Source organism: Rhineura floridana, chromosome 5 (assembly GCF_030035675.1).
Source record: "Rhineura floridana isolate rRhiFlo1 chromosome 5, rRhiFlo1.hap2, whole genome shotgun sequence".
Classification (NCBI taxonomy): Eukaryota; Metazoa; Chordata; class Lepidosauria; order Squamata; family Rhineuridae; genus Rhineura; species Rhineura floridana.
The window spans coordinates 136,092,168-136,104,687 of record NC_084484.1 but is presented as its reverse complement, the minus strand read 5'-3'; positions in this window follow the sequence as shown (position 1 = coordinate 136,104,687).

The following is a 12,520-nucleotide window of genomic DNA, read 5'->3' as shown; positions in this document are numbered from 1 at the left end:
TTAAAGTTTCATAGAAATATCTGTGGGCTATAGGTACATTCTTAAACCGCAAGGTTTTCTGCCTATTAGCAAGGTTTTTTTTTGCCTATTAGTGAATTTCTCTGCTTTTTAATCCAGGAGGTAAGAAATGGGATCCTGTGCAAGTTTGTTGAGAATGGATTGATCATTTCCTTGCTTATTGAGTTCAGTGTGATTTACTCCCATGCAATCATGCTTAGGATCAGTGAAACTGACCATAGGGGATGGGGAGGGGGGAGGAGGAGGAGGAGGAGGGAGGGGAGGAAGGGAAGAGGGGAGGACTGGGATGGGAGCAAGAAGGAGGGGTAGGGGAGGAGAGGGACAGTCTTGATCATTTGCATGTTTATTGAGGTGAGTGGGATTTATTCACATGGCATCATGCTTAGGATAGATAAAACTGACCAGGGGGAGGAGGGAGGGCTGGAGTGGGCAGGAGAGGAGAAACAAGGAAGAGGGGAGGGGAGGAAGAGGGGAGAGGAGAGGGGAAGGAGGGGAAAGGAAGGTCTGATCATTTGCATGCTTATTGAGTTCAATGGGATTTAGTCCTATGCAATCATGGTTAGGATAGGTAAAACTGACCATGGGGGAGGAGGAGGGGGAGAGGGAAATGGAAGAAATGGGTTGGTAGGGTCAAAGGAAGGGGGAGGGAAGGTTTGATCATTTGCATGCTTATAGAGTTCAATGGTATTTATTCCCGTGCAATCATGCTTAAGATAGGTAAAACTGACCATGGGGAGGAGAAGGAGGAGGGGGAAGGATAAGGATGAGATTGGAAGGAGAGGGAGAAGGGGAGGGAGGGGCAAAGGAAGAGGGAAGAAGGTGCAAAAGGGAGGGGATAGGAGGGAGGGGATAGGAGGGAGGAGAAGGGAAGATGGGTTTGATCATTTGCATACTTTTTGAGTTCAATGGGATTTATTTCTGTGCAATCATGTTTGAAAATGGAAATGGATTGCCTTCAAGTTGATCCTGACTTATGGTGACCCTATGATTAGGGTTTTCATGGTTAATGGTATTCAGAGGTGGTTTTACCATTGCCTTCCTCTGAAGCTGAGAGGCACTGACTGGCACAAGATCACCCAGTGAGATTCATGGTTGTGTGAGGATTCGAACCCTGGTCTCCCAGGTCATAGTCCAATACTGACCTGGGGGAGGGGCAGGGAGGGGAGGAGGAAGAGGAGGGAAGGAGATTAAGTGGGTGGGCACTGAGCAGGGGGAAGCCCCTTTCCTTTCCAAAAGGAAAACATTGTCAACAGTTTCATTCCTTTTCAGCATTTCCCCCACCTTTTTATTCTACAGCAGGTACATGTAGTCTCCCACCCAAATTTAAACCAAAGCTGTCCCTGGCCACATCCACACCAGGCCTTTATTTCATTTTGGACAGTCATGGCTTCTCACAAAGAATCCTGGGAAGTGTAGTTAAAGAAGGGTGCTGAGAGTTGCTTGGAGATGCCCTGTTCCCCTCACAGACTTTCAATCTGACTGTTATACCACTCTGAACACTGGAGCTCTGTCAGTGGAAAAGGAGTCTCCTCTCAGCACCCTTCACAAACTACACTTCCCAGGATTCTTTGGGGGAAGCCAGGACTCTCTGAAGTGAAATCAAAGTCTGGTGTGGGTGTGGCCCCCTGATTAGCCAAGCCGAGAAGCTGTGATTCTTGCTTTTAGAACACTGCCAGTTGGTTATTACTGAGCATGCCTGACATTATCATTGAGTTCCAGCCAAAATTTCTTAAATTAATTAAAAATCAGCCAGGCATTTTTTAAACTGCAGAAGATGAAGGTCAGAGTATGGGGCAAAGTCAGTAATAGGATTACAGGTACTCTGTGAATATGGCTGATTTTTGATGAATTTCAACAGATTATGAGAACTCTCACAGAAAAAAGTCCAAAGGGCTCTGGGTTTCTCCCCCTCTTTTTAGACTTTGAACTCTCTATTCTCTCTGACTGTTTTGTGTATCACCGTGAAAATTGAGACGGTTGTTAAGCAAGCGTTTCTGAGTTCAGGACTATATGTTTTGTAAGGTTTTGTTTTGAAATGAGCCTATGGGGAGTATCAGAATGGCATGGGGGTGTTTTCAATTTAACATTGTGGAATGTGAAAAATCCACGCTGGCTATAGTATACAGCCATTATCGTTGACTAATGTGGTTAAAATAGGAAAATTCAACAGAATATTCCAGACAGTAAAATGCTTAATGTTATAAGTGCATTCAGCCTTTTAGTGTCATCCTTTCCTTTCTTCTCTGCAGGTCACTTTAGTATTAAGCAGTTGGGTATGACAAGTTCTCTGTTAGCATTCTTGGCAAGCCGATTCTGTGGGTGCATGCAAATGTCTGTGATTGTACTTGCATTTGAGCCAGTTGTGCTCACTGGCATCTAGTGTAGGCTTTAGCCCTCAGTCTTTGTATTTTTAAGATAACCTTCCTTTTTTTGTTGCAGTGTGCAGGAGTTACTTTTCTCCTGCTGAGATGACAAGTTTAGACCCTTTCCTGGCAAGCAACAGGACAGAAAAGCCTCTAACCCTTCCTCTGTTTCTCAGAGAGCAGAAGTATGGACTCCCATAGCTGCCGCAACTGCTTCTATTCTCACAAACATCAACTAAAAAGTCTTAGCTGTTTCTCCTTCTGTCTCAAAATTCAAACTAGCACTCTTTCTTGCTGTTTCTCTGTCCCTCCCCCAAATTCTGTTGGATGTCCTGATCCCAAAGCTGGAGAAAGATTCTAGACTAAGGGTTCCCAAACAGTGATCTGTGGCCTATAAGTGGTCCACAAGCTTCATTTAAGTGTTTCGTGGCATGTCTGTGATTTATGGTTGAAGATGGAAGACAAGTCATCAATTGCATTGAATATTCATATTGATTTTTAATTATATTTGTATTGCTTCTTTTATTTCTTATATTGTATTTTTGTGTTACAATTTGAATTATATGCAATTTCAATTGCTCCAATAGGTAGAAATATCATTATGTGTTCTGCCAAGACCCTGAACCATTTTCAAGTGGTCCATGGGGAAACAAATTTGAAAACTACTGTTCTAGACCATTAAGGATAAGTTTAAGTCCTGTTGTAACTAGGAATGTCAGAAAAGTCCAATGGAAATGGGAGCAGAAATTGCCAATGTTCACTTATTCATCCCATATCCAGAATGGAAATCAATCCAGCAAATATGATTGATATTCACTGGTATTGTTTTCAGTTTGCAAATGTTATGTAACTGATGACATACCCCTGACCCCTACATATTTGCATTGTGTTTCCTTTGCACTGACATATAGTGGAATAACAGAATAATAATGTAACAAATTATGTAATAAATTATGTAAAATTCTGCCACAGTGAACAGTGACACCAATAACATAGTTTTTATTGGAAACCAAAATGCAGCAGAAACAGCACTGCAGGCAATAAACATGGGTTGGAACGGAAATTAATGTTTTCTTACATTCCTAGTTGTAGCATCCCTGTTCATCCACTGAGTTTGCCAGGCAAAACCAAAGTTACAGATTTGTTGATAATAATCATGGCATCCAGAGTGATAACAGCCTATAGTATTGCACATCACCCACTTACCCAACTGATGAGAAGCCCAAGGACAATGTCCCAGGCTTTAATTTCCTTTGAATAAAAGGAGTGGAGACTCCATAATGGGTGGCCAGGTGAAAAAGTAAACAGGGCTCCTGGAGCTTCAATAGTTGTGCAAAAGAAGGGCATTTCAGCAGGTATATCTTGTCATGCAATCTACACCTGCTGAAATTCCCCTCTTTTGCACAACTATTGAAGCTAGCTAACATTGCAGAATGTGAAAAATCCAATCTGGCTATAGTATACAGCCACTCTTGTGGCTGTATAATACATACTGTAGATAAACAGGAACACTGAAGTAATGCACTAAGAGAACACCCAATATGATTAGTGAGCAGTGAAAGTGAAAATGAAATTAAAATTGCCGGTTGACTCATTTTGCACAGTGATAAAAGGTTACAGCAGGTGTGAAACATTCAACAGTGAACCCCAAGTTGTACAGTGTCATATCTGTTCACAATAGTGGAAAAATTTAAACAAACACCTTTTTTCTCAATAGGAACAAACATAATATGACAACAAAAGCTGTACCAAAAGAACAAAAGTGGTGCATATGTATATAAATCTTGTTAGTGATCTACACAGATTAAATGTTTAATTTGCTTACCTCATTATGTTTTCTCTATAAATTGTTCAGAAGCAGATTTGTACATCCTGAATCAAGATAAAGGACTGATGTTCTAGTAACTTAACATTTCATGGAGGCATTAAAGTTTCATTATAGCAACTTGATAAATACTTTCAACATGACTATTCTATATGTTCCTATTGCCCTGACTTTTAAGGGACTGATTTTTTGTTGCACCTGTGAAAGTCCGGGCCAAATTGTGTTTGCATTTTTACAAATTTGTAGGGCAGTACAATATCTCAGAGAGGAAGTCAGGTCTCCTGTTCCCTGGGTGCATTCACTATAGCTGCCCCATTTCCCTGCTTTTTAAAAGCTTGATAGAAATATCTGTTGGCTATAGGTACATTCTTAAACTGCAAGGGTTTTTTGCCTATTCATGAATAAAATTATCAGCTGGGCTTCTCTGTCCCTGCCTGAATAAATCTAAAGTAGGAATAGGGGAGAAATTTGGTTTGGTTCACTTTTTAATGCAAACCTACCTAATTCGCACTTCCTGAAACAATGGGCACATATCCTTCAAAATTCATACTTTACATTTCTCCAAGATTTTCAGTAGAGTTCTCCGACTAAATAATGTGCACACCAATGTGCATACATAGTGAGATTTTGCATAAAAATGCAAATATCAGTGGAAATTATATAAAGGGAAATTGCTTGCAACAATGCATGTATTAGCCAAAATTCATACAAAAATTATTACACGAAATGTGCATTAAAATGCTGACAAATTTTCATTTTCATTATCTCTCCATTTATGATGCAGTTTTGTACTCATGGAGTACCATCACCTCTTTTTCTGCTGCCCGTGGTACCCATTTTGTGCTGGCACCCATGGCACTTTTTTCGTGATGTAAGTACCAGCATTTCATTTTCTAGCAAAAAAGAAAAAAAGAAAAGAAAAAGAAAGCACTATATATTGAAAACTAATGTGGATGTTTGGAAAACTGAACTGAAGATTGGAAAAATGAAAAACTGCAAGAAACCAATACTGACAGATTCATCCATCCTTATTCTAAAGGCACTTCTTACCTGTTTACCCTACCTCTAGCCTCTGCAGGTGCATTCAGACGTTCATTGAGCCCATCAACACAATTCCCACCTCAGAAGCAATGTTTACTGGATGGATGCCCACCATATATGGAATATGGAAAGAATGCTACTTAGGGCTGGGGGAAGAATCACTCTAAGCAAAGGTAACATTTTTTTTTTTTTACAATAATTTTTATTCAAATTTTCATAAAACATAGAAAACAAAATCATAAAACATTCAAAGACAAAAAACAAAACAAAACAAAAATGATTAAACAAAATAAAATAAAATGTTGACTTCCCATTTGTCACATATCAAATCAGTTATAGGTCTACAATATATAACAATCCTGTCTCTTAAATCATATTATAAAATCACTTTCCTCCAGTAGTTATCTTAATTAATCATCAAATCTCATAAACATTACTTTATTCTTTCCACAAAAAGTCAAAGAGAGGTTTCAATTCTTTAAGAAATATATCTATCAATTTTTCTCCACATAAACATGTCAATTAATCCATCTCGTTAATAATTATAATAATCTTATTGTCATAATCATAGTCCAAATAAACATTTCGATTAATCCATCTCATCAGAATCTGTTAGGTCCAATAATTTCAATAGCCATTATTCCATTATCCCTATTAGTTCCATCTTCCATCTTCAATAGTCCTGTTAAGTCCAGTAATTTCAGTGTCCAATCTTCCATTATCAGTATTCCATAATAATCTTGCTGTTGTAGCCATAGTCATATAATAAGAGTCTGATGGGAATTTCCTCTATCCCAAATATTTTCTTGCCATCCATTCTGAATAAGTTGCTGAAACATTGTTGTAAATTCATATCTGTGTTCTTCTTTTTTAGAAAATGCACTGGCTCATCTCTTAAGAGTTTTTCCATTGTCACATGACTGCAGTTAATTCCATAGATTTTCTCTATATCAAGCTCCATCACATCATTCCAGTCCAGAAGATTATCCAAGCCATTGATAACTTTATCTCTAATATCTTCATTAATTTCTTCAGAGATAACGTTAAATTCCAAACAGTAGATTTTATTTCTAAAATCCATAAACTCCAGATCTTTTTCCAATTCCACATTTGTTCCAATCTCCAGGGCTTGTATCTTCCCTTTATTTTTTCTTTTCTCATCTCTGATCTCATTCTCCTCTCTCACAGGGTCCCCTATTTCTTTAAACTCCTGCGTCATTTTGCTCAGTTCAATTTTCAGCTCCTTACTACCCTGTCGCAGGGTTTGTTTCGTTATCTCAATCTCATCCATTATTTTCTGAAACATAATTACTTCCAGATTCTCAGCCACTTTCTTGATTGCCATTTTTAAAACCACGAAAACAAAGCAAAACACAAATAAAGAAGAACCACTTCTTATTTCAGCAACAATTGGGTTAATATTCCAGGCTTGATGACATCACAGTATAAACAGAGCAACCTGCCTTATCTCTCTATGTTCAAGAATGCAAAATAAATTTAGTTCCCAGCATCAAAACAGTTAGTGGCGTCGTGAAGAAGCAGATTCGTCAAAATAAAATAGACCAAAAAGAGAATAGTCCCAGACAATATAATATTCCTCGGAATAGAAATCAGGAATAGAAATCCCTCTTCTGTTTATTATCTTTAGAATGCACTTCCAGGACAGCTTTTTGCGACAGAAACAGAGATAAGCTGTTAATTTCGTGAATAACAGAGAAAAGCTATATCTCACCCAGAAGTTGTCCAAAGCCGATCAATCTGACAAATCTCCTTTTGCTGCAACAATTTAAACCAAGTAAAAAAAATAATAGAAAGAAGGGTGCTTGCCTGTTAGTCCGTTCTCTCTTTCAAGAAAAGATAAACGTATCGCTTAAGCAGATAGAGCTTGTTAGGAAGTCCGTCCGGCATTGTTGGCTGGACCTTATCTCATAAATTAATGAAATCCAGTCCTCCCAACAAAAACAGGCTTTGAGGTTGATCTCTACGTTTCTCCCTGCCCGGGAGAAATTTCATCAGTCAAAAAAAAAAATGTTCTGACTGATTTATATCTGAATAAGCTTCTTTTGAGGCGGGAGCCCGTCCCAAAAGCAGGCACAAGCGAAGTCACCCTTCCTGGAAGTCCTAAGCAAAGGTAACATTTTGATACATTAAATCAAAATATATAATGCATCAATTTTATGCAATTTTATTACAAAATATCTATTAATTCTAGACAGTGGCTCATGAAAGATAAACAAGATATATTTGCTGTGTGCTTGCTTTTGAAAGTCATGAATGAGGGCAATTATTTTTATTCAGAATTCAGCTACCTTTTCCAACAAAATTCAAATTTCATTAATGTGACATAAATGTGTCTGCTCTTGAAACAGCATCCTCTGAGCATATCTCTTTATTGTTCCTGTATTGAATTGGTGTCAGAATAATTATGTGTGGGGATGCAAAATGGAATTACGGTAGCAAAGGTGCAAATTCAACCCATAAATGAAAAAAGGAGGCATCCATTGCAGAGCTTGCCAGTAGGCATGTTTCAATATCATATTCAGTGCAGGGAACCAAGAACACTCAATATTTATTGAGTATATTATATTTTCTCATTACATAAAAAAGAAAAACAGTGACATGCTACACTTACAAACATCTTGTTTTCATGAAAGACATCAGTTGGAATGTTGCATTAACATTCAGTTTTGCTTTGATTGACAAAATGAATTTATTAATTCTTGAACCTTGAGGTCAAAAGGACTCCAAGAAAATACTCAAATGCATTCTTTGCATGTAGTGAGAGTATCCAAAATTCATGTGGAAAGTACATACTTTAAAATGGATAAATTGCAAAATAAATGCTCTCGGATGATCCGCCAACCTCTGCTGATTGGGGCAATTACCCTTTGTACAGGCAATTAAAATAATTTGCAACAAGGGGGAAAGAATATCACATTCATCTCCACTACATGGTCAGGGCTTGTTAAGTATAAACACACATTAGAAGGATATTCTGAATATAGGAGGAAATACTGCAAGAAAGGATGAATTTTCTGCACTGCTACCAGTTTACCCTTTATTTTGAGTAAAATTACACCTTTACCCTTATTGAGGGAATTTACTGAGGATCAGAAACATTTATGATATCCTGGCATTATTTGTTCTCCAGTCATCTTCCTCTTAAAATAAATATGGCATTTAAAAGAAAAGAAAATTGCATCATTTTGGGTTTAAGGCAAATGATATTATTGATTTCTTTTTTTCCTATATCTCTTTTTGTGGAAATGATGGATGTTTATCTCATAAGTTATTTACACTATATATCCTGAGTCTCATGACAATCTGGTGCCTTTTCTATTGGAAACCAAAAACATTCATCAGATGAAATGCTTTAAAGATGCAATCCTACACTTGACTTCTTCAAGTTGTGGGGGCTTTAGGATTTCACAGAAGCCCTTCTATACTGGTAGATCATGGTATACTACCGCCTTGACAGATATGCTGTTGGAATCCCAGATATGCCAGTAGAATCCTACATCAGCTCAGCAGAGCTGTTCCACCAGTTAAGATATGTCAGCAGTGTGGATTCATAGATAAGGAGCACACTAGTGCCCTATCTTATTCCCCTTCAATCCATAGCCACACCCCTGTCGATAATGAAGTTTACTTGATCTCTAGATCTGTCCAATATTCCATTTTTAGTCCTACTCAGAGTAGAACCATTGAAATTAGACATAAGTAATAGGCCATTAATTTCAGTGGGTCTATTCTGAGTAAGACTTAGTTGAATGCAGCCCTATGATTCACAATCCCCCCAAAATAGAAGAAAATGAGATAGTCCTATGCCTGACTAATCCCAAGCAAACCCACCCGTATCAGATTCTACACCTAGCCCCACAAACTCTCATGATCTACCTTTGCCTATGACTCTGAGGAACAGACTACCGACTACTGACTGAGGATCAAGAAAGCTCTGCAGAAATCTACAGATCAAGTCACCACAGCCTAGAACTAACTATGTAGAAAGAACCAACCACTGTACCAAAGGACACTGGCCCTAGCAGATGTCAGCACTCAGAAGGCAAGACTTCAGTCTGGATCCTCCAGTCCAGACTAAACTCTGGGAGCTGCAATAAGCCAGTGTTCCCATAGGAATCATTAGGAAAGGATTTGAAGATAAAACTGCTAATATAATATGATTATACAAATCTATGGTGTGACTGCAGTTGGAATACTGTGTACAGTTCTGGTCATTCACCTCAAAAAGGATACTGTAGAGCTGAAAATGGTTAAGAAAAGGGCAACAGAATAATTAAGGGGATGGAACACCTCCTCCATGAGGAAAAGTTGCAGGATTTGAGGCTCTTTAGTTTAGAGGAAAAGGCAAGTAAGAGGTAACATGATAAAAGTATATAAAACAATGCATGATATGGAGAAAGTGGATAGAGAAAAACTTCTCTCCCTCTCTCATAACACCAGAACTCACGGAGATACAGTGAAGCTAAATGTTGGAAGATTTGGGACAGACAAAAAAGTACTTCTTCACATAGTTCCCACCATCGTCAGACCCAAGGGCTCTGGCGATGGTGGGTGTTTGCAGCCATGCCGGGGAAAACCTGGCATGGCTTCAAAAGCCCCTTCCCTTAGGTGCAACATGGCCACGCGCATCTGTCGTGTAGGGGGCGGAGTAGGATAGCTATTTAAGCCCTGCTTCATCTCCCCTCAGCCTCCTTCCAGCCTTACGTGATGACAGAGCAGGTCCCCACTTACTTTTGGCTTAGAGGCCTGTTCCACTGAAGCATGGGGGTGGTGGAAGGAGTCCAGGCACTTGCAGGGAGAGGCGTTGGTGCAGTGGTGGCAGGGCATGGCAGCAGCAGAGCTCACGGCTAGGAGGCCGGCGCGGAAGAGGTGATGGGCCTGGCATGGGTCAGGAGAGTGACAGCAGCATTTGGCAGTGCTGGCCAGCGATGACTGGTCAGAGTGGTGGCGGCTGCAAGGATTCGGTGCGGGGATGTGAGCGGAGCAGCGGCAGCAGGGAGGATTCAGCACAGCTTTCCTGGCAGACCTTTCTGGGCGTGTGAGGCTTGAGTGGGGCAGCAGGCCTATTCCCGGGGGCTGCTTAGGGCAGGGGCAGCCTAGTGGCATTCCCGGGGAGGGGCAGGGAAGGCTGGTTTGGGTCTGGCTAGTGGCCATTGGTTTCCCACCATTCCAGGAGTGGTATTCTGCTCCTGGGGGGGTAGCAGGTGGCCATTTTAGGCAATTCTGCTGGTTCCTGCCAATTTTAGTTGGGGAGTTTTTGCTACTCCTTGGGGCGGTAGCCATTTTGGGGCAGCCAGCTTATGTGATGGCCATTTTAGGCCTTTTTGGGTACGTTGGGTGGCCATTTTGGAGCACACTTTGCTCCTTCATGTGAGCCGCCATTTTGGACATATTTTGCTGTCTTGTGTTTGGTGCCATTTTGAGGAGTCATTTTGAACAAATTTTGCTGCCTCGTGTATGGTGGCCATTTTGGAGCACATTTTGCTCCTTTGTAGGTGTCAGTGGCCATGCTTGAGCAGCCTTCTTGGACGCTTTTTGATCTAGCTGTTTAGGTTTTTCTCGAAGGTCTGCCTAGCGGGTGCTATCATTCCTCCCAAGAAGGGTGCTGGGGGCTCAAAAGGTAAGAGTAAGGCTGTGTAGCGGCCAGCTCAGAGGCCACCTCCTCCACCTCAGGAGTCCTCATCCTCAGAGGATGAGGGGCCTGATATGGCCTCAGTGTTAGCCCATATCGAGTCGCTAGAGAGGTGGAATAGACAGCCTCAGGAGGCTAGTGGAGCAAGGGTTAAGGTGGCTAAGGCCTCATCATCGGGTTAGAGTTACTAGGGACATGAGGGAGGATTTGCTAGTTTGGTCACTTTTTTGGAGCAGTTTAATGGGGTTTCATTTTGGCTTAGGGATTTGCTGTTGGAGGTGGAGTTGCAAGTTCACTCTGATGCCTCTGGGGCTTTAGGCTTTGGGGTTATTTTCAGGGACAGATGGTGTACTGAAGCATGGCCAATGGCATGGGCAGAAGCTGGCATCACTAGGGATTTGACTTTTCTGGAGTTTTTCCCAATAGTGGTTACTCTGCACCTGTGGATGGCTGAGTTGGCTAACTCTGTGGTGCATTTTGGGTGTGATAACCAGGCCGCAGTACGCGTTATCAACACTCTTACTTCTAGGAATGCTACAGTGATGGTTTTGGTGCGTGCTTTTCTAACTCAGTGCTTTACATTTAATTTTTTTTCTTGCTTGCCATGTTCCTGGTCTGGACAACGGTGTGGCTGATGCCCTGTCTCGCCATCAGATAATGTGTTTTCAGGAGTTGACCCCTTTGGCCAGGCTTCAACCAGAGCCAACGCCAGTGGCATTGTGGGAACTTGGCAGCTTGAAGCTGAGGAAGCAATAATGCTGTCCCTTGCCACCAGCACAAGAAACTCCTAGTTGAGAGCAGGTAGGGAGTTTGATGGTTTCTGTTTGAGCAGGGGGTATTCTCTTCCCTGGCCCATACCAGTGGGGTGGTTGATGGAATTTTGCATTGTGATGGTAGAGGATAGCCGCATGCAGATTCGTCTGCACAGGTCAAAGACTGACCAGAGGGGGCGAGGAGCTGTTATTATGTTGGCCTCTTCCTTGGTAGGTGGGCTGTGTCCAGTCCAAACTTTGGGTTCGTTTTTGCAAGTCAGGAGTGAGGCTGGGGGCTTTCTGTTTTGTCATCAAGATGGTCAGCCTTTGACTAAATTTCAGTTCTGATCCATCACCAGATGGGCCTTGTCATGTTTGGATCTGGACCCTGGGCTGTTGGTACACATTCTTTTAGGATAGGTGCAGCTTCCACAGCAGCTACTTTGGCTTTTGGAAGCACAGCGATTCAGGCAGTGGGGCGCTGGCGATCGGGTGCTTTCCATGCTTATGTTAGGCCAATCAAGGGCCCAGGTTGACTGTTGCGCTAATGAGCGTATTGGTAATTGTTGTTTCTCTTTTAACAGGTTGGAGGATGCTGGAGAGAGTCGAGGTACTCATTTGTGACCACAGCATGGTGTTCTGGGCCAAGAGGAAGGCATTGCAGACCAGACATAGAACCCAGTTGGGGCTCAGCCATTGCACTTCGGTCCAGACATGGCATGCTGTGGGAACACCTCCTGCCAATGCTGTTTGATGCTTCGTTACCCTCCGCAAGTTTTGATTATACATTTGGGTGGCAATGACCTGGGAATGTTGAAGGGGAAAGCCCTTATCATTCAGGCTTGATGTGGCCTGGGACCATGACTGT